General features: G+C 42.4%; 1 protein-coding gene across 26 annotated transcripts in view; it reads right to left on the reverse strand.

Annotated features, from left to right (window-relative positions):
* The window catches only part of LOC139757814 (prominin-1-A-like), a 232,719-nt gene extending 219,517 nt beyond the window's left edge, over window positions 1-13,202 (reverse strand). For 22 of the 26 annotated variants that reach the window (XR_011714708.1, XM_071678681.1, XM_071678676.1 and 19 more), the window contains exon 1: window positions 13,095-13,202. The gene's annotated coding sequence lies outside the window, so the exon portion shown is untranslated. The remainder of the gene's footprint in view (window positions 1-13,094) is intronic. The other 4 variants (XM_071678658.1, XM_071678654.1, XM_071678656.1 and 1 more) reach the window with 2 other exon arrangements.
* Between the last annotated feature and the right edge of the window lie 7,002 nt (window positions 13,203-20,204).

The following is a 20,204-nucleotide window of genomic DNA, read 5'->3' on the forward strand; positions in this document are numbered from 1 at the left end:
TGCTGGGGTGAAAGGAATGGTGCAAAGGTGCGACAATGGTAGAGGAAGTGGTGCGCAGGTGAAGCAGGGGTGAATAGAGTGGTATACGGAAGGCACGGATAGTAGAGTGGTGTGCGGGTGGGGCACGGATAAAAGGGGAGGTGTATGGGTTAGGAAGTGGTGAAGGGGTGAAGTAGGGGGTGGAGAGAATGGTGAAGGGGTCAAGCTAACTGTAGCCGAGGCCCGGGGCGGGTCCCCCAACACATCCCTCCCAACACTCCCACCGGAGCCGGCCCGCGTTATAGCGCCTGGACGGATGCCGGCCGCTCCACCACATTTTTTTCTTTTCTTCAACACACTCACCTCCACCAGTCACTCAGTCCCACAACACATTACCTCACAACCCCACACCTTCGTCAACACATCAAGCCCTTACACCTTGACAATGAACAATAAGAATTGGCCGAGCAAGACCAAGCTATTCTCTCTTGGCGACGCCATCAATCATCGACAGCTTCGCTCCGCGCCCGTATTACTGTTAATCGTTATGTCGTACCGCACAAGGATTACTTAGTACCTCCTACTACCAACAATACATACATTGTATATGTGAATCTTAAAGGTGTCTCCACAGTGGACGGGTGTTCACGTGCCCCTGGCCAGAACGTCACATGCTTTGGTCTGCGAGAAACTGGAACGCGGCGACATCTGGTGTTCCAAGCTTTCGTAGCAAAATATTATGATTCAACTGATAAGGCCAGTCCACTTGCCTGCTCAACCTGCCCTATTTACATATATTAATCCTTATCAACATGGGTCTTACAAACCCTGCAACAGCCAAATAAACGACAGAAACTGAACCATTAAACACGCTTTACTCCAACACACACACACACACAAACACACCATCCACATATGACGTACAAAGCGAGTCTGGACCACTGTGAGAAAGTAAAATATTAACTCCCCTCAAAGTACTCCATTTAATTTGGGACAAACGGTTGTACACTTTTGTGCTTCTACTTACGTGGAACTAGGCACTGTTGCGAAGCAACTGATCAATCTACTCGATATTCTGGCTGTATTGGTTGGCAAGCACTGTACTGCACCTGCCTGCCTACCTAAACCGCAAATGTGCGTCGGTACATACCACAGCCTCGCCTCAATTTCCTGTGGGCCTCGTAAGGGGGGACGGAACCACCACCATCGTACCAGCCGGGGACGTCACACTACCATCACACCAGCCAGAGAGGTCTGAGCCTCGCCACCAATGGTCTAGGATATGGGTAGGGGGAGGCTGGAACACCCGTGATGATTGCCATGGTGGGTCAGAAGTGACTACACCAGCCTACGGGTGTACAGCAGGAGGGGAAGAAGAGCCACCACCTGAATGACTCTCTCTCTCTCTCTCTCTCTCTCTCTCTCATACACACACACACACACACACACAAATAGGTAACAAATGGCATATGCAGGCGGCTCTGAGCTAGGAGACCAAGGGTTGTGTTGTATCGTGTTGGTGTACAGAGGAGAGGACAGGGGTGGCAGATTCTTTAATCTGTGCCGGTATCAGGGACCGCCCGATCCCTGTAGGGCGCGTCGCTGGCGTGATGTGGCCGGTGCAGCAACAGACAGGGGCTACAATCCGATAAGAGGACCCGGGTGGTTCTCTTCCTTACTTACGGAACGTCTTCCAACTTCGCCTCCTTGTGACTCCAGTGGTCAGCACATCTCGCATCACTCACCCCTGCCATCCATCCCATGTCGCCAGTTTAGCAAGCCTCATCACTTAACATACCTAACCACCCTAAATGCTACGGCCTGGGCATTTCTAAAAATCACGGGCACTCAGCAATTCTATAGGTGCACAGAGAAACACGAATTCATTAAATATGAGGCCAATTTACAGATATGGGCTTAGGGCACTATGAGTCCAGTACACACATACCGAGAACAGTACATGATGACGATATACAGTCATACAGATGGCAGGACACGACTAGGCTTACAGAGACGAGCTGAAGGTCACACGCATTATGTACACAAACACACACATCGCAGTAACCAGCGTGATATCACTGTGACAACAAGTATTACCAGACAAAATCATAAGAGAATAAAGTTTGGTTTCTTCTAGCTCAAAAAAGAAAAAGAAAAAAAAAACGAATCATACTATTCATACATAATCTATACATAAACAAAGAAAGAAATTGACAAAACTTAATCAAAGATGTATATTACTGCCAACACCCTCTTACAGCAAAACTTACTGCCACCACCCTCTCAGCAACATTTAATGCCAACACCCTCTCACAGCAACACTGCCAACACTCTCACAGCAACATTTACCGCTGACACCCTCTCAACAATACTTTACTATCAACACCTCACAGCAACACTGCCAACACCCTCTACCAGCAACACTTTCAGCTAAAACCCCTCTCACAGCAACACTTACTGCCAACACCCTCTCACAGCAACACTTACTGCTAAAACCCCTCTCACAGCAACACTTACTGCTAAACCCTCTCACAGCAACACTTACTGCTAAAACCCTCTCACAGCAATACTTTACTGTCAACACCCTCTCACAGAAAATCCTCTCTCCACAAACGCCGTCCTTGTCGGGGTAAAGACCCCATCAGAAGCACCAGGAAGACCTTACAAGAGAGATCCCCACCTCGGCCGCTAAGGAGGGAATCCTCCTTACATTATACCGGGGGTGGGGGCGACACCGCCAGCCTGATGCAGACGGCCAGGCGGAGAAAGATGGTGATGGTGGTGATGAGGGTGGAGGTGGCGACCCATGATGTACCGGGGATACACTGAAGAATGGGAGAGGAGGAAAATCATCATGATGAAGACTGGAGAGGGTAGAATAAACCAGGGGTGAAGTGAGAAGAAAAGAAAAGGGAGGAACAAAGGGCAGGAGGAAAAAAAAAAGCTATGTTCACCTCTTCTGCACGACAGCACGGGCCCTTCAACACGACGGAATGACCCTAAGGTCGTGCTTAGGGAACAAAGGATAAGCCATAATACCTAAGAGTCGTCACGTCGTGCTCACGGGTCGTGCCATCGTCCCCAGATGTTGTACCATTGTGCTAGTCACCCATCACCATCATGACATGCGACACCAACTGCAAGAACTGCTCACCATTCACTCTCCACTGTTACCCCCCTCCCCCTCCACCACCACACGTTATAGTACACCTCCTTACACAGTCTAAAGAATCCTCGCGTCAACCCAGCATTAAACGGTACAACAGGGAAGTGACGTGGAGAGAACGAGAGAAAGGGAGAAAGGAAAGGAGTGGGCAGAGGGGAAGGAGCGAGAGGTGGCTAGATGGAGTCGAGAGGGAGAGTAAAGAGCAGCCAGCGAGGAAGGGAGGGAGGGGGGGAGGGAGGGGGGATGCTAGTGTGAGAGCAGCCACTGTTGAGTCAGGCACCTCGGAACGAGACCCCAACCCCAGGCTTTACGAGGCAAGTGGGAACTTTCAGATCACCCCCGCCCTCACACGCCAGGCTAGCCAGCCTCACCCTCTGGTCCAGCCTTAAACTGTGGACCAGCCTGACTCACTATGTGCCAATCATTGGCCCACCCTTTCACATTGGTCAAATTCAAAAGTTGACTAATCCCACATTCTGCTTCAATATCACAGACAAAGACAGCAAGTACACTCTGGACCAACACCACAGAATGCCCCACTGTCACAGAACGGTCCTGTGGGCACACTGGACCAGTGCCACAAACCGGTCCAGTACGCCAGGGAGCAAACCTAAGTAACAACAACAATGGAATCGGGTACTTTCCGCACAGGGAAGAACGCAAAGGAATCGCGGATGCAAACAATGCAGAAGGGCAGCCGAATGAACCCAGCGTCCAGGAGGATAAAGATACATCGAGGAATATGACGGAAGGACAAAAACAGGAGGAGAAGCGAGACTAAATGGATGGAGGAGTAACAGGAAGATAAATGATAGGGATACTGCAAGAGGGCAGGTGCCTTGCCGGAATTTCCATAGGGACATGTACGACACTGATCCGTCAGCCTTTTGTGGTGACAAGGAACCGCCTGTCTCATTTTACGCAAACTGTACCTGTTCCAGGTGGTGTACACTAAACCGCCTGTTCCTGGTTGGGAACAATAATCCACCTGTATCAGGTAAGGAGGGGGGTTTACCGATTTACCTGTCCCAGGTGGGGAAAAGTGAGCCGCCTTCCGCAAGTGTGGAACACTGAACCGCCTGCCGCAGGTGAGGATACAACCACCTGACGGAGGAACGCACACACTAACTCCCAAGCTCCCGCACTTCCCTCGAGCCTCAAGAACATACAACATAGTCAAACGCAAATGATATCACCAATACGCAGCCCACCTTGAACCAGACTGCAGTCATTAATGATAACCTTTACTATGCAAATCTGGAAATCGTAGCTAAAACAACCCTACCACATCACAACACTAAGTATACGAGACGCCAAGTTTTGGAGATAAGTACGAATACCTATACAACTGAAGAAATATACATGTTCTCCTTTGCTCTCAAACACAAACCACGGGTCTGTACCCACCGTTACTCAGAATAATTCCTTGAAGTCGGTCCTACCACGGATAAAAACTTATAATTAATATTAACATTGGAAGGTCAAAGCCAGAAGCTCGACACCCTTCGCCCTCTTGAACAAGGAAATGAGACCACACAATTATCTCTTCCAATACCCTGCAATCTTTTCCTTGCATACGGCCCATAAAATAAATGTACTTAGTTGAACATCCTCTCGCTTTTAGTTCAATTCGTAAACCGATAAAAAAAAAAACTACCTCCCAAAACCACATCCGAAGATCCATTTTGTCACTAAATACACCAAGGCTGATGATAATTTGTTTGTTTTGGGCCAGAAACACACCCCAGAACCGGCGAGACAAACAGGAGCTTGTCCAGCCCATGATGATCCCTGAAGTGGGTAAGTAGGTCTCGGTGCAACTCTTAGCGGAACGTCACCAACTTGAAATGTGGACGCCGTGCACACCAACTGCTATTTTTAGCGCCTCTCGCTTTCTGCCAGTCGTGTCATCCTGCTAACCCCACCTGAGGATATCCTTGTCGGCATTTATAGCACTTGCTTCATATTCCTATCAACTTCTGTCTTCCATTTCTAATATAAACAAATTACCCTACTACACTACCATCTTACTAAATATCATGTGTTCATGCAATCCTATCTTGCTAACATATCAAACCTTCCGGAGAGCCATCAGACACCCACTGAATTAATTACTGTCCAAGTACATGGTGACATGAATGATGCAGTGTGTAACGGGGCAGGCAGAAACTTGGGCTGGTCAAGGTACCTCAGGTTTACCACATCGCCACACTGTACGCCACTCCACCAACATGGCCTACCTCTATCTCTTGCATTAACCTCTTTGCTCCTTACTTTTTCACTATCAAGTGTCTTCTGCTATCCATGCCATTAATCTTGCATTTAAGAATCTTTCATTCTTCATTTCAAAGCTTATGATTCTAGAGTCTAATCTGCTAATCGGAAAGATAACGGATGGGCTGAAGGCAAGGAATTTGGATAAACGATAAGGAGAGAGGGAGCTTGTCTAAGGGAAACACTAAAAAGTGTCGCTACATATAAAGAAGGACCTTTCACTGGTCGTCAAAACCCTACATACGAAGGGGGCATTAATCTATGCAAAAAAAAAAAAAAGAAAAAAAAAAGGCAAGTATCAATACGCCAGAAAGGAGGGGGTTGAGGAGTTGCGTATTGCTCCAAATCCGCGTGGGAGTGGGAGAATGAAACTCGTTATTCCAAACGTGATAAAGATAGAGCAAAGTCATTCCCTGCCCAAGAATGAGTATGCTTATTACCATGTTTACCATATGGAGGAAAGATAGGGTCGTTCCTTATCAGGGAAGGACAGAATCACCCCATTCCAAAGTGGGAGGGGGCGTGTTACCCCGTGAAAGATAGAGGGAAAGCGTGTCATTCCGCGTCAAGGAAGACATCAATATCCCTCCATGCCGAGGAAGGAAGCATGGCGCTATCATGCCAGGCAAAACGAGGGCTTGACAATATGCCAAAGGGTAAGTAACGGGGCGTGATACCCCTGGCCACGTACGAGGTGGGGGTGGGAAGATCACAGGAACAATTACAATTATAAATCTTGCGGTTTAGGCGGCAAAACCTGTGACCAGCGATCGCGATCCAATGTGCCAACTCAACTCCCTTACTCGCCATCACCGCTGACCAGGTGCAGCAAGGCAATCAAATATATCAGTAAAACTTCAGTCTGGCCAAGAATTTGGTGACTAACACAGACGATAATCTCAAAAACCAGACAGACAATGGTAGCCTGGATATAAAAAATCATTATGCACAGACAATTTAAACCTTTATAATTTGCTGAGGTCAGCTGAATAACGTGAAGTGCTGTATTTAAAATAATTCCAGATTTGAACTACTTGTTTTTATTCATACGATCATTGGAAATCCTTGTCACGATTATACGACCATTAGCCACCAAATACGAATCGTTTTCAGGTCATGAGATATTGCTGCTCCGTCCCAAACAATTGGGTAGCTTACGTGTGTCGTTGGCCGGCCAGTCCTTGTCAAGCTGACGAAGTGACAAGACGCCCTTAACGGGCTCTTAATCCCAGTGTCGTTAATCTACTGCCAAGGGCAGCTGCCGAGGTTATATGACGCCCTGAGTAGTGTGTTGTGCAATCAAGATTTCTACAGCAGTTCTGACTGTGTCTAAAGTACATTTCAATGATATGTCCACCAGTGATATTCGACATCAGCTGATCACCAATGGCATTGGTTATTCAAAGTGAGAATATATGTGGCATTAGACTTTGAAACCTGAAAAGGAGCTAAGCTTTTTCTTTCGTTTGGTGATGTATGTTGACGATGAATGCCTTAATGACCCTGGATGACAACCAACCTAATACCAACGGCGGTTTCACCCTCCATTCGCTGGCGAGGAGAGGCGCCATTATGGGAGGAGGGGGAAGATTCTAAAACTTAAGACTTCTCAAGTCATCCCCTATTTGTTAACACACTACAGTCATCGGGTGAATTATTAACCCATCATCATGTGTTTATCGATTAACAATGTATTTGTGTACGACAAATGAAAACTGGCCTTGCCACTGATATAAACATTAGCATTATGTAAACAAAGAGGCGGGTCGTTACCGTTACTAGCCTATCTTCAGCTACTTCAATACCTAATTAAGAACAGCTCGTTTCAGCGTGTTAAAATAGCTTATGTGTTCTAGCAAGAACTGAAAAATATATTACATCACTGTGCCTTGGTATAAGGGAAGAATCATATGTATTTTAATTGTGAATGGTGTACATAATGACTTTGACGTGTGTAGAGAACTGTCCACATACCCGCAATCAGACTAATTCCAATACAACTTGTCAAACATTACATTGCGTGAATTACAAACATCAGTCCGTGCGTTTCATAGTGAAAACATTTTGACACACGCATCCATTACCTTTTTCATAATTCTAATCATACATAAACAAACGTGAAGCACTTCGGGTAAAGCCTAATCGTATCATCCTGCAAGCATATTGTGCCAAGTAACTTGGAGGCAACAAGGATGTGAATACTATATGTGAGTATGTAAAGAGTTTTTCATTAGTACTTCCGTATATATGTACATGTCATTACACATATGTATGTATACGCACACACTAAGTCCTTAGCCTAAGCAAGGTATCCATTTACAGACAAGGGCCCAGTGGTGGATAAACTTGGGTTGGGTGTAGGCCGACTGTCACCTCCAGGATTCGAATTCCATAAGAGTCCTACCTTGGGCTGCCCCGTTGTGACAACAAAACTACTCCACCACGGAGGCCCGTCTGCCTTGGGTGTGTGTGACTGTGTCTAGATCAATGCCTGGCTGTCCCAAAATAAGTGCATGGCTATGTGTAAATCAATGAGTAGCTATCCTTGGATCAGTGCGTGGCTATTCCATGGGCAATGAGCGAGTGGAAAAAATGAGGGTGGTTGCAGCGGGAAAGCTAGTAAGTCCCGACCGTCATCGTACAGTTTTGCTCGATTTCTCGCTCAGGTCTGGGGTTAGTACATACCTGTGTCTCACTTGTTGAAGACGAATCTGTAGACTTCCAGTACATTACAACGTATTACTGTATTACCAATATAGCTTTGAAACTGCCTTCTCAACGTTTTTCTATGACTCGCTCCGTTTTAAAGAGGCAAACTCACTAATTTCCGTAAGAGTTTTGTTGTTTCATCAACTTTTGCTTTTGCGTTTTAATGAATGGCCTGGCCTCGATAAGGTCTTTTATCGGACACTGTAAATGACAAATAAACAACAAGGTGCAGGAATCTGTGTGAGAGACTAGGGAGTTGATCGACATCGTACCAAACCTGTCACCAGATCTCGTCATAGGATTAAAGTTAAGGAGAACTGTCAAATGAAAAGTATCATAAATGCATTTAATACGTGCAGAAGGAAGTAGGAAGCAGTTTGTATCCTACACGAGGCCAAAATTAGAATATGCTTATTAGATATGGTCACCGCACCTATAGAAGCATAGAGATAATAAAATGTCAAGGTAAGGGCAACAAAGATGGTACCAGTACCAGAATTAAAAGAGCTGATTTACAAGAAAGAAAAGAGTCCTTAAATTTGCCCACCATGAAAGACAGAAGAGTGAGAGATGAGCTCATCTTAACTATGGAGAATATTATGGGCTGGCCTAAAGATATGCATACATACAAAATATGAATAACGGTAGAGTGAAGGTAACCACTGAAGTACGCAGTGGTTGAATGCAGCAGCCAAGATCAACTAGACTTATATATAAGAGCCAAGATGCAGCTCAGTCCCAAACTGAGGTGTTCGGTATCGATGAGGCCATAAACTTGCGTAAGGAAGAAGTTAAGAACTTAAGAATGCTGCCACTCCTAAACTCAAGGAAACTGAATTACATCTGATCAGCGTATCTTGTTTGTAAGTCCAAAGTGAACAATTCTTTGATTAAGTATTTCGTTAACATCACCAATGAAAGCATGTGTACTATTTTCCTTCCTTATATATCACAACACGTGATATCTAAAATACCATGAACAAGTTATGCAAGCAAAATTTAGTTCCAGAAAAATATGTTGGTGCTCACAGCCGTCCTGCTAGTGACCAAATGCCAAATAGATAAGTATTCTACTTGTTATTTCGTTAAACAGATGTATGCAGTAGAGAACTATACACTTAAAATCTAATCAAACTCATCAACTGTGAGTGAAAAGTAGATTCCTGTCGCCAAAACATACGACTCCTGGTTAAAAATGATCAGAAACAGTGTGTGTAGCAGTAGGAGTAGCAAGATGTTATTCCATATGCTGTGACTCCTACTCCTTCGTATTTGCTCCCACGGTCACCGCAGCCTGCAGTGACCCCCTACCCCTTCCCATATGCTCCGACCATCACCGCACCTTAGGAAGGCTGGCCATTAACTTAAGGCTTTCCAAGTCTACTATACTCTAACTCTCATTAGCCAGAATTCACTTACGGAAATGTTTTGGGAAACGACATGAACCGATAGGATTTCATTAAACGACCTGATTACTGTTCGTAAAGCGAGATCGAATTTTCTTCTATAAACGGTTGTTTATACTACGTTGTGTTAGGTTAGTTTTACGTTGTGTTGGGCTAGTTTTAGAATAAAGAATAATACCCCGACTCGCTCTATTCGTCAGTTTTACAGTTTTCTGCAAAACGCATGGAACATCTACTACCATATTCAAACTTATTAAATAACTTTCCAAAGTGGGCTCGAACATAACGCACTAAACAATTAGAGGGAGGATTGCAGTGATACACTCACCACTTGGAATTCTAACCAATCACAAAGCAGTAACATTAGAACTAAGAAGAGAAATATAACACTTCAACCCGATCCTGACTGTCACTACACTGACAGTATTATAACTTCATTTACAGAACTATCATCGGTAACATGTAATCAATATTTTATATATTGACACTGATAACATATCTAATAATACAATGTATATAACAATAATGGAGGTACGTTGTTAAAAAAAATGTTCCCTTTGATTTTTTTATGCTGGAATGTATGAATCGCTTAATGTCAAAATTTACAAATCCTTGAAAATATTTATAACAGGTAGTATACATTGACAAGCAACTTGTAACGAAAAAGCCTACGAACTACGACTAACAATACAATTTAGACTAAACATTGAGCTGGAATATAATTTTCTAAGTTCAGAATTCTATTTCCACCCACTGACGAAAGAGCACGTGTAAAGAGTAAAGAAAAATATGACAAAACATAGCACTTAACATATTCCAGGCAATCGGATGAATGCCCCGATACCTTTAACCACACAAAAACGTATTAACATTTCAAAGTGGCGACGTGTCTAACGTCCAACGCTAGTAAAGATTTACCATGAGCTGCGAAAAAACGAAAGCTGTAAGATGGCGCCGAATTTGCTCCAAGAGCAAGGTCGCCTTGGGAAGCGTGTTGGTATTCACTGGCTTGGAGTAGGTTGGGATGAAATAACGTAAAATCCATTGTGCATCCAGGCCCAGTGCTACACGGAGGCAGACTATTGATAACTACTGAGTCTCATATTTCCCGTCTTCTAGAGTGCATGCATGTCTGACATGCGTATTCACATTATGAACGTACGGATGTCGACCCGTTAAAGCGGCTGACTAAGGCAACTCTTACTGTTCATTACATTTCTTGGTGTTGCAAAACCAAGTTTCGAAAATTCGGCAAAGGCCTGCCTGATTGGTGCAGTAGTCGGGTTCTGCCAAGTCAGCCAGGGACTGACTGTTGACTCTAACCTATGTGGGGCCCCAAGAATATTCCTTAAACCGTTTAGATAACACGAAATTAGCCTTCATATCAGTTACGTTGCTTTAGTTTATGCAGTCATGCATCGCAATTGAATACCGGGGTACTAGTGTCGAATGTAACCTAATGTTTAATATATCGAATTACGCAATCAAGCTTCTTTAAACAGAGCTTCCTCTACCCAGTTGTTTGTTTGTCATGTCTCATGTCAGCCTGTAGCCGACTGAAGACTAATTTGTAGGTTCTGCCATTTGCCCCATCTTTTTTCTTAAATTCCTCAAACATCTTTGTTGTTAAGACTAATCAAATTGCACATATTCCTCAGTCTGTCAATTCCATCAAAGAATCATCATTACATGCAGGTTTGAATCTAAGCCTTCCAATATTTTTTTCTTTTTTTCATGTATGCTGTCACTATTTTAAGCCCAGGTTCCAATGGGATGTTTTGGAGCTATTAACCGATCCCAGTTATTAAGATGTTATACAGAATCGATACGGAAAGCAGAGGACATATGAACGTTTCTGGCTTGGCAATATCTACTGCACTTACCATATTTTGATTAATGAAACTGAACAAAATTAGAAGCAATAACGAGCTATTACAAAATATCTACTGGGTATCTGATGCCTGCCGTCTGCGTTGATGGACAAGTGATACAACCTTTGTTACCAGACCTGGCCATCCATGACGAGGCTCACTGTCACTGCCTCTACATCTATATATATATATATATATATATATATATATATATATATATATATATATAATTTGACTAAAAGGACGCGTGCGACCGATACAAATATTTCGAACAATATTAGTTATGTCTTATGTCATCTTTGCAGTTTTCAAAATATTTACCAGTTAGCAAGGTTGTTGTTTTCCACGCCTTGCCGCTATATCAGACACTTTCCGAGCTGCTGTAACTTATCAAAGCACTCACCACAAACAGAGATGTCTTCAAATACTCGCTCGTAAGAGCTCTCTCGCAGCAAGTTTTTTTTTTTATGAGATGAGTAGACTGAGGCCCTTTGTGTACCGTGCCATCTGCTGGGACTAGTCCTGGGTCGATGGAGTTGACCACGAAGCGCGATGCTTGAAGACCTCTACACCCGATTGTTTATGTAATTACAATGAGGTGCTCGACGAAAATCTCTTATCACAACAACGTCGCAAACACGAACAAAAGGACAGCCACAGCCGTAATGCGCATGTGCAGTGGTCTTGATATTAATAATTAAAGAAAAATTCTCGGTAACCCACCAGCATTCAGTCTTCGTCACACACCTTTCTGTCGGGGGTTCTAGATACCTCTGATAATGAAGATAATTTCCCAAGTATTGGATCCAGCAGTACCATATATATGTTTGAACTGACAACCAAACTGAAACCATGTACATCAAAGGCCACACCATAGAACGCATACCTCAATCAAATCGGTCGTTAACCTACAAGTTACCACGTTCCTAAGTCTAGCACCTTCCTAAACCTTAAACAGGAAGAGAAAAAGAAGGAAAAAAAATGGATTGCTAAAACATACACGGATTTCTTAACCCAATGAGATTATATCATTATACAAGACCTAGAAAAAAAATCAAAAAAACGTTCAGAAACACATTGCGTGTATTGGCGAGATGGTAAGAGTTAAGCCTGAGGCAAGGGAGGTGAAGGGCATCATCATCCCGCCGAGTTCCCCAGCACGGCTACCTCAACCGTCACTTGAAAGTCGGTTTTACTCCACACCGAGCCGAGGTCAATGTCATATACTTTTCATCGAGTCTATTACTATACTTCCGTAACTTGTAACTCATCGTGTGACTGTGTACCATGAAACAGTTCTGCAGCCTATTTCGTACTGTCCAGCGATTCACAATTACTTCAAATATACATAAAATCCCAAGGCTCACTGTCATGTTGCATACCCGCTTTGACCCTTTACAAAAACATACCCCTATTACTTAATGAAAGATTTGCAGATCAGATACAAACTAAACTTTGATCGGTGTACTTCTTAAGTCCTCATTCCTATCACCTTTAAGGTGTCCTATTGATAGCTACAAGACTGCGAGGGGACAGACTACATCCTTAGTACCTCCACCCGGCCATCCAACTTCACACAGCACTGCCGCAAAGTGTAACGCATTATGTACTAAAATACATCTTCGTCGTTCAGGATAGTGTTCCAAGTATACTATTACCAAACAACTTATCACACTGTTGATTACATACCTTTAACAGACTGGTTCTCCTACAGTCTCCTTCACAACGAATAGAAAATTATGCACTTCCTCCCGCGCCCACAGTCTCACTAAGACTAAACCTTGTTTACAAGCTAACGATTTACTTCCAAGTCATCATACTGCACAATAGATGATAATCAATTGCAATTTAGATATGTATACTTATGGTAAAATTAGGTGATGTTTTGAAAGATATAATGTTCATGCTGAAGGAGTGAATATATAGCGAAACTACAAAATGTTCTTGTGTTACTCGTACGTCTGGTAGCGAAGTTCATCCAGATGATCACGGTGCCAGTAAGCTGTGCGGACTTCTATATTATTTTTCACTTAGTTTTTATGGGGAATTCATTGCTACCCGTTAAAGTAAAGACAAAAAAAAGTATTGGGACAATATACATATATTATTCCCCAAAGAATGAAGTCAGGCGTCTTGTCTGAAATGTCTTGAAGAGTAAAATTTGTTTTGCTATTAAATACCCAGAGAAAAAAGCGTCATGGTTCTTTAAACTATGTTGAATTTTGATCATTTGTCATATCTTATTGCTAATTGATCATGAATTACATTAAGATTTATTTGTGAATTGTTTGGCATAGTCTTTTGCAGAAGAATTATTATAATCAATGATATACTGATGAGGACAGTGTGTCAAATACAGCAATCCTTACTTAACCTTCACACTCGTTGCACAGCCTCACTTATAACATCACCCACAACCCTCTATTTCAACCCTCAGCTTCACTCTCATCCTCATTCTCGACGTCGCCAAGTTGTCACATATAATTAAGCGTGGAGAGCGCACTCCACGCCATTGTTCATTGTAACATAACCATCGAACTCACGCACATCCTTTTACCCACGACCTTACTCTGTCTCACCCTTATTGTCACACTCAGTCTTACCAGTCACGCCACAGCGTAGAGATGCTACCGGCCCCAGAGAGGACAGTCACCTCACAGGAAAGTGAAAAAATACGTAAAGCGATACAAGGCAATCTTCACCCTAAACTAACCCTCACCTTCGCCCTTAACCTTATCCATACCATTAACGTCAGCCTCACCCTCAACATCAAGATGCAATATAGGATAAAGTATTAGAATCTCCTTACACAGAACAGTCAACGCCATTGCTCTCCATAACACACCTTCACACTCACGCTCCCACCCACAGGACAATGCGAAGAACAAGAGCAATCCAGGACAGTGGTTAGCCTAACTTAACAGACTTGTGCAGAATTTCACGCATAATTAATCTCTTCAGTAACGTAATACATTAGTTACACCAGGAATTAAGAAGTACAATATTAACAAAAAGATTTGTGATAACATTTGAATAAAAGAAGCCGATGGAGTGAGTAACGTATATATGAACCACAAACAATGTAAAAAAGGCAAATGTCTTATTAATCTTCTCTTGGAAATGGATTTGATTGGGTTTGTTGCGTTGCATTGCTTCGCTTTGGCCCTAATTTCGTCGCCGTCCTAGGCCGATGGTACGCATGGTGGTCGGAGGTAAGTCAGTAAGGCAAGTAATATCGATAGCCCATTTTACAATTTTTGCTGCACTTTATCGGTAATATCAGTTTTCTAAGTCGAAATTAACACTACTTCGTTGCCTCTTACGAGCATCAATTTCCACCGGCACAAGAGTCTTCATTCATGATTGAAAGATTACGGGAATAACACGATACAGAATAACGCAGCATGGGGGCACGGAGCGCTCGCGACGTACACTCTACGTTGTTTACAGACTGCAGAAGGAAAGAAGTGGGTACAGACGCTGCGCGACGTCAGGGAATACTTTACAGACCATTCTCACCCTGTCAACATGGTTTAGATTACATCGATCCCCCTTCTGCTTCTGTTGAAAAAAAAAAACGACGATAGTGCAAATCTACTCGACGCATCGCGATTTAGTGTCTCTAATAAACTGACGACGTATAGGTGACGACGATGTATAATCATGGACTTATGATGGGGTAACGGAATACTCGATTCCTTGCATTCGATTGCTAAGTTATCTGGGTCTCTAAAAGTCTTATCCCATTGTAATATAACAAGTCGCTAAAAAAACGTAGTCAAACGCTTCGGTATATGAACGCAAATATAGTGAAATGAACTACTCTCATTTCTTTGGAAACTGGGGAACGTAGACTTCTAGGCTATGGAATGGAATCAGTAGTCTAGAGAGATGACTACTCACGTTTGACAGCAAACTCGGTAAGAATATTGCCAAATAGTGAAGGCCTCCCAGCTCCCACACAAATTGTAGCAGTTTGAATCTAAATGTCAGAAGTGCTATGTATATATATATATATATATATATATATATATATATATATATATATATATATATATATATATATATAGATAGAGAGAGAGAGAGAGAGAGAGAGAGAGAGAGAGAGAGAGAGAGAGAGAGAGAGAGAGAGAGATATGATCACATAGTCCATGATGATAGTATGAAGGTGAAATCGCACTTCAGTAGGAGTTCATACAATTCTGTTCAACATGTAATTTTTCTATCCCATCACAGTTGATTCCCGCCGTCCAAAACCAATCTGTAAGGACCAACCACTATCTGCTTTGTGTGGCAGTAACTGTTGTAAGGGAGAGTGATAAAGGGGGGGGGGGGGGTTCACGTGGCGAGGGTTGACCTGGGTAGCTGGGTGTGTTTTGAACAATATCATATATTTTCGTGTTTTGTTAATTTTCTCATAATGATTTGGTTAATGCTAGGATGGGCTCTAAAATTGCCTGGGGACAAATTAAAGTTCTTAGGATTAGCAATTAAGACATTTAATGACGGTGCATGTGGCATAATCAGCAGAGGGTTATTGAATAACGGGATTTTCACGATCTATGGGGTGATCATTTTCATGACATTATTTAGCGATCGCATTTTAAAGGTCATCCTGCGTACTGAATGACGGTGCCAGTAACACCTCTCCGTTACAGTTTTGCCTGTCTAGCTTAAATATTTTTACATACCTTGCATTTGACGGCCTACTATTTATTAAGGTCTTACTGATGGTGTTATTGTACTGGAAAGCAACATTACAAACACTGTTTTTACAGCATGTCTTAGATTAGCTAGGCTGGGAGAGCAGGGCAACACTAAAAACATTTAGACATCTTAATTTGTCACATTTTTGTTACAAGAAGCATAGAAAGTCTTCCTAGCTTTCCAGTAAGCTTTGTTCACAAACCAATTGGGATAATACAACTGCATAAAGATACGTTGTATATGACTACATTCGTCTACCAGGCCTTTGAGATCTCATATTCGTGGTGCTAAAAAAAACCCAGACATAACTAAAGACATTTTTATAGAAGAACCATGTACTGAGAAATAATGAATATCATATATATATATATATATATATATATATATATATATATATATATATATATACATATATATATATTTATATATATTATTTATTCATTTATTATACTTTGTCGTTGTCTCCCGCGTTAGCGAGATAGCGCAAGGAAACAGACGAAAGAATGGCCCAACCCACCCACATACACATGCATATTCATACACGTCCACACATATACATACCTATACATTTCAACGTATATATATATATGTATATATATATATATATATATATATATATATATATATATATATATATATATATATATATATATATATATACACAGACATATACATATATACACATGTACATAATTCATGCTTGCTGCCTTTAGTCACTCCTGTCGCCACCCCGCCACACATGCAATGACACTCCCTCACCCCGCTGCACGCGCGCGAGGTTACTGCTAGACAAAGCGGACAGTGGTTGCCTACAGAGACTGATTGGTGCTGGACGGTGGGACTCAAGTGTGATGTTGAGATTTGAATAACTTTGTTGATTAAGTACTGGCACCTGATAATGTGGATTGTCTCCACGTGTATAGAAAAATTACATGTTAAGTAAAATTGTATGAACTTCTGAAGTGTAATTTCACCTTCATATATATATATATATATATATATATATATATATATATATATATATATATATATATATATATATACCTCTGAAGAATAGCATGAAACAATGTTTTGACATGGTACGGTAACATAGATCACATACATGGTGAGATTGTAATGTGGTCTTAAAATTATCCTTCTTACCTGGGGAAGATGATAAAGATTTTTCGACTGGGCGTAGACAGCCTTAAAATCCCTGGCAGTTGATGGGCCTGTGGCCTAAAGAACCACCCAACCTACAAACGACACAAAACAGAGCACTCAGAACAATCACCGGCTGCTTGGCAAACCACAAACATTCAGCACCTGCACAACGGAACGAAAATAATGCCAACACAGTTCCACTTCAATGTGCTTGTCACTCAGTAGGCAGCGGATGGTACCATGGAAGCGGAAGTGAGTCACAGGGTGGGGTAGGGGGCGAATGTTCTGGAAACGTTGAAAAATGTGTGGAAAGCGAGAGCATAATCACAGAAAGCAAAAATGGGTATGTTTGAAGAGGAATAGTGGTTCCAGCTATGTTATATGGTTGCGACAGTGGGCGGAGGGTTGTGCGGAGGAGGATGGATGTGTTGGAAATGAGATGTTTGAGGACGATATATGGTGTGAGGTGGTTTGATCGAGTAAGTAATGAAAGGGTAAGAAAAATGTGTGGGATGAAAATGAGTGTGGTTGAGAAAGCAGAAGAGGGTGTATTGAAATGGTTTGGTCACATGGAGAGAATGTGTGAGGAAATATTGACAAAGAGGATATATGTGTCAGAGGTGGAGAAGTGGGAGACCAAATTGGAGGTGGAAGGATGGAGTGAAAAAGATTTTGAGCGATTGGGGCCTGAACATGCAGGAGGGTGAAAGGCGGGCAAGGAATAGAGTAAATTGGAACGATGTGGTATCCCGGGGTCGACGTGCTGTCAGTGGATTGAACCAGGGCATGTGAAGCGTGTGAGGTAAACCATGGAAAGTTTTGTGGTGCCTGGATGTGGAAACGGAGCTGTGGTTTCGGTGCATTATACATGACAGCTAGAGACTACCCCGCGCGCGTGCGGGGAGGAGGGAGTTGTCATTTCCTGTGTTGCGGGGTGGCGACGGGAATGAATAAAGGCAGCAAGTATGAATTATGTACATGTGTATATATGTATATGTCTGTGTATGTATATGTATGCATACGTTGAAATGTATAGGTATGTATATGTGCGTGTGTGGACTTGTACGTATATACATGTGTATGCGGGTGGGTTGGGCCATTCTTTCGTCTGTTTCCTTGCGCTACCTCGCTAACGCGGGAGATAGCGTCAAAGTATAAGACAGAATAAGATATATATATATATATATATATATATATATATATATATATATATATATATATATATATATATATATATATATACATAACAGCACCAACGCCCTCGCACCGAAGCCAACTCATAACGATCCACTGACCTTCATGAAGAAATGAAAAATGTCACCCCAATCTCACACTTAAGCCACTGGTACCCACAGAGCGTCATCCCCCCTCCCCCTGACCCCTTCGCCATGAAGGACCTCACTGGCAAGACACATTCCCAGTAATAACTCGACAAACACTAGAAACCAGCCTCTCAATCCAATCACCAGACTAACCCATTTGAACCTACATTCTCTAGACAAATACAAGTCACACATTCTCGTCTGTGCGTTGGACACCACCATCATATACAAGCAACTCCCACACATCTCAACCTTAGTGCTGCGAAAACAAATAGGGTCGTTTGGAAAGACAATTTCAGTCATGTAGATTGGCATTTCAAGGTATGTATTTACTGACTAGGCATTTATATATATGAATTTTACGTTTTCAAGAATTAGTTTAGATGGTATCTGTTTATGGAAATAATCCTAGGCATTTATGTATGAATTTTGCGTTTCAAAGAATTGGGTATATGGTATCTGTTTATGAAAACAATCATAGGTAAACTCAATGGGTTATAAGATATGAAAATGAAAGTACTCTGAGATTCTGTATAATATAAATCGAACCCTTCCTTATCCCCTCTTCCTTTGCGTTGCTTGCACTCGTTTCATTCTGCATGACCCGTCCACACTCCACACCCATTTATTGTTTTATCCAGCCACCCACTAGTATTGTGCTGCACCCGTAAACCGTTCACTGCTGCTGTCACTGCCCTGCTTGGCGTCCGAAACTGCACCAGGTGTGGGATATTTCGTAAATAAATCAGTTATATCTAACTAGAAATTGCCTTAGAAAAGCTTAATGAAAACAGGTTTAAGACATTTAGTGATATATTAGGCTTTGGTGTGAATACTCGACTGGTACCAAAAAGAATCCCAAAACAATAGGCTTTAGTATCTCACTCTCCCATGAAATGTCGCAAATCTTATTTCTATGTGATTCAGAATTTTAGCTGATAATGGAGTGTCTTAAATCCAGCAATGTCGCGGGTGTTTAGTTGCATCAGATGGTCCGCTCGGGTTCCGTGGCAGAAAAGCAATATCACCCACTCAAATCCTGAAGCTTGGTCATCGTTAACTGTGGCTAATGTGTTGATTTAGTCAACTGAAGTTACTTCAGCCTTTTTAATTCTGTGATCTTGTAATACAGCTCTTTTGTCATTTGCTCATTGTTCGCGTTTTTCTTATGCAATACTGTTTCAGTCATTAATCATTTGTTTTTGGTGGTCTGAACCGTGTGATACAGACCTTCGTTGTTACGGATTTATTTCTAGGGAGGTTTGTTGTTGGATCACAGGTAATTCTCACCATTTGATTACTGTTGGTATTGCTTCAATTTAGCTATGAAACATCTAGCAGTTAACCATCGTCGCCAAAGGGGAAGGATACTGCAGTTGGTATATGATCCCGTCCGGTTGTGTGTGTGTGTGTGTGTGTGTGTGTGTGTGTCTGCTGGAACTGCGCACGCATGCGTATAATTGTTTACTGTTACTTTCATAGCGAACCAGATAATGATTCCAGGCAGGGAAGCATACAAGCACGGACTGACACGCACGCGCATGGTGCGTGTTGAATGCCAACGCTCCAGTCTCCGTCGTCTTCCGTGCGTACTGAGCGCATCCCCCTATTCATCACTGATAACGGA

Source organism: Panulirus ornatus, chromosome 28 (genome assembly GCF_036320965.1).
Source record: "Panulirus ornatus isolate Po-2019 chromosome 28, ASM3632096v1, whole genome shotgun sequence".
NCBI classification, from domain to species: domain Eukaryota; kingdom Metazoa; phylum Arthropoda; class Malacostraca; order Decapoda; family Palinuridae; genus Panulirus; species Panulirus ornatus.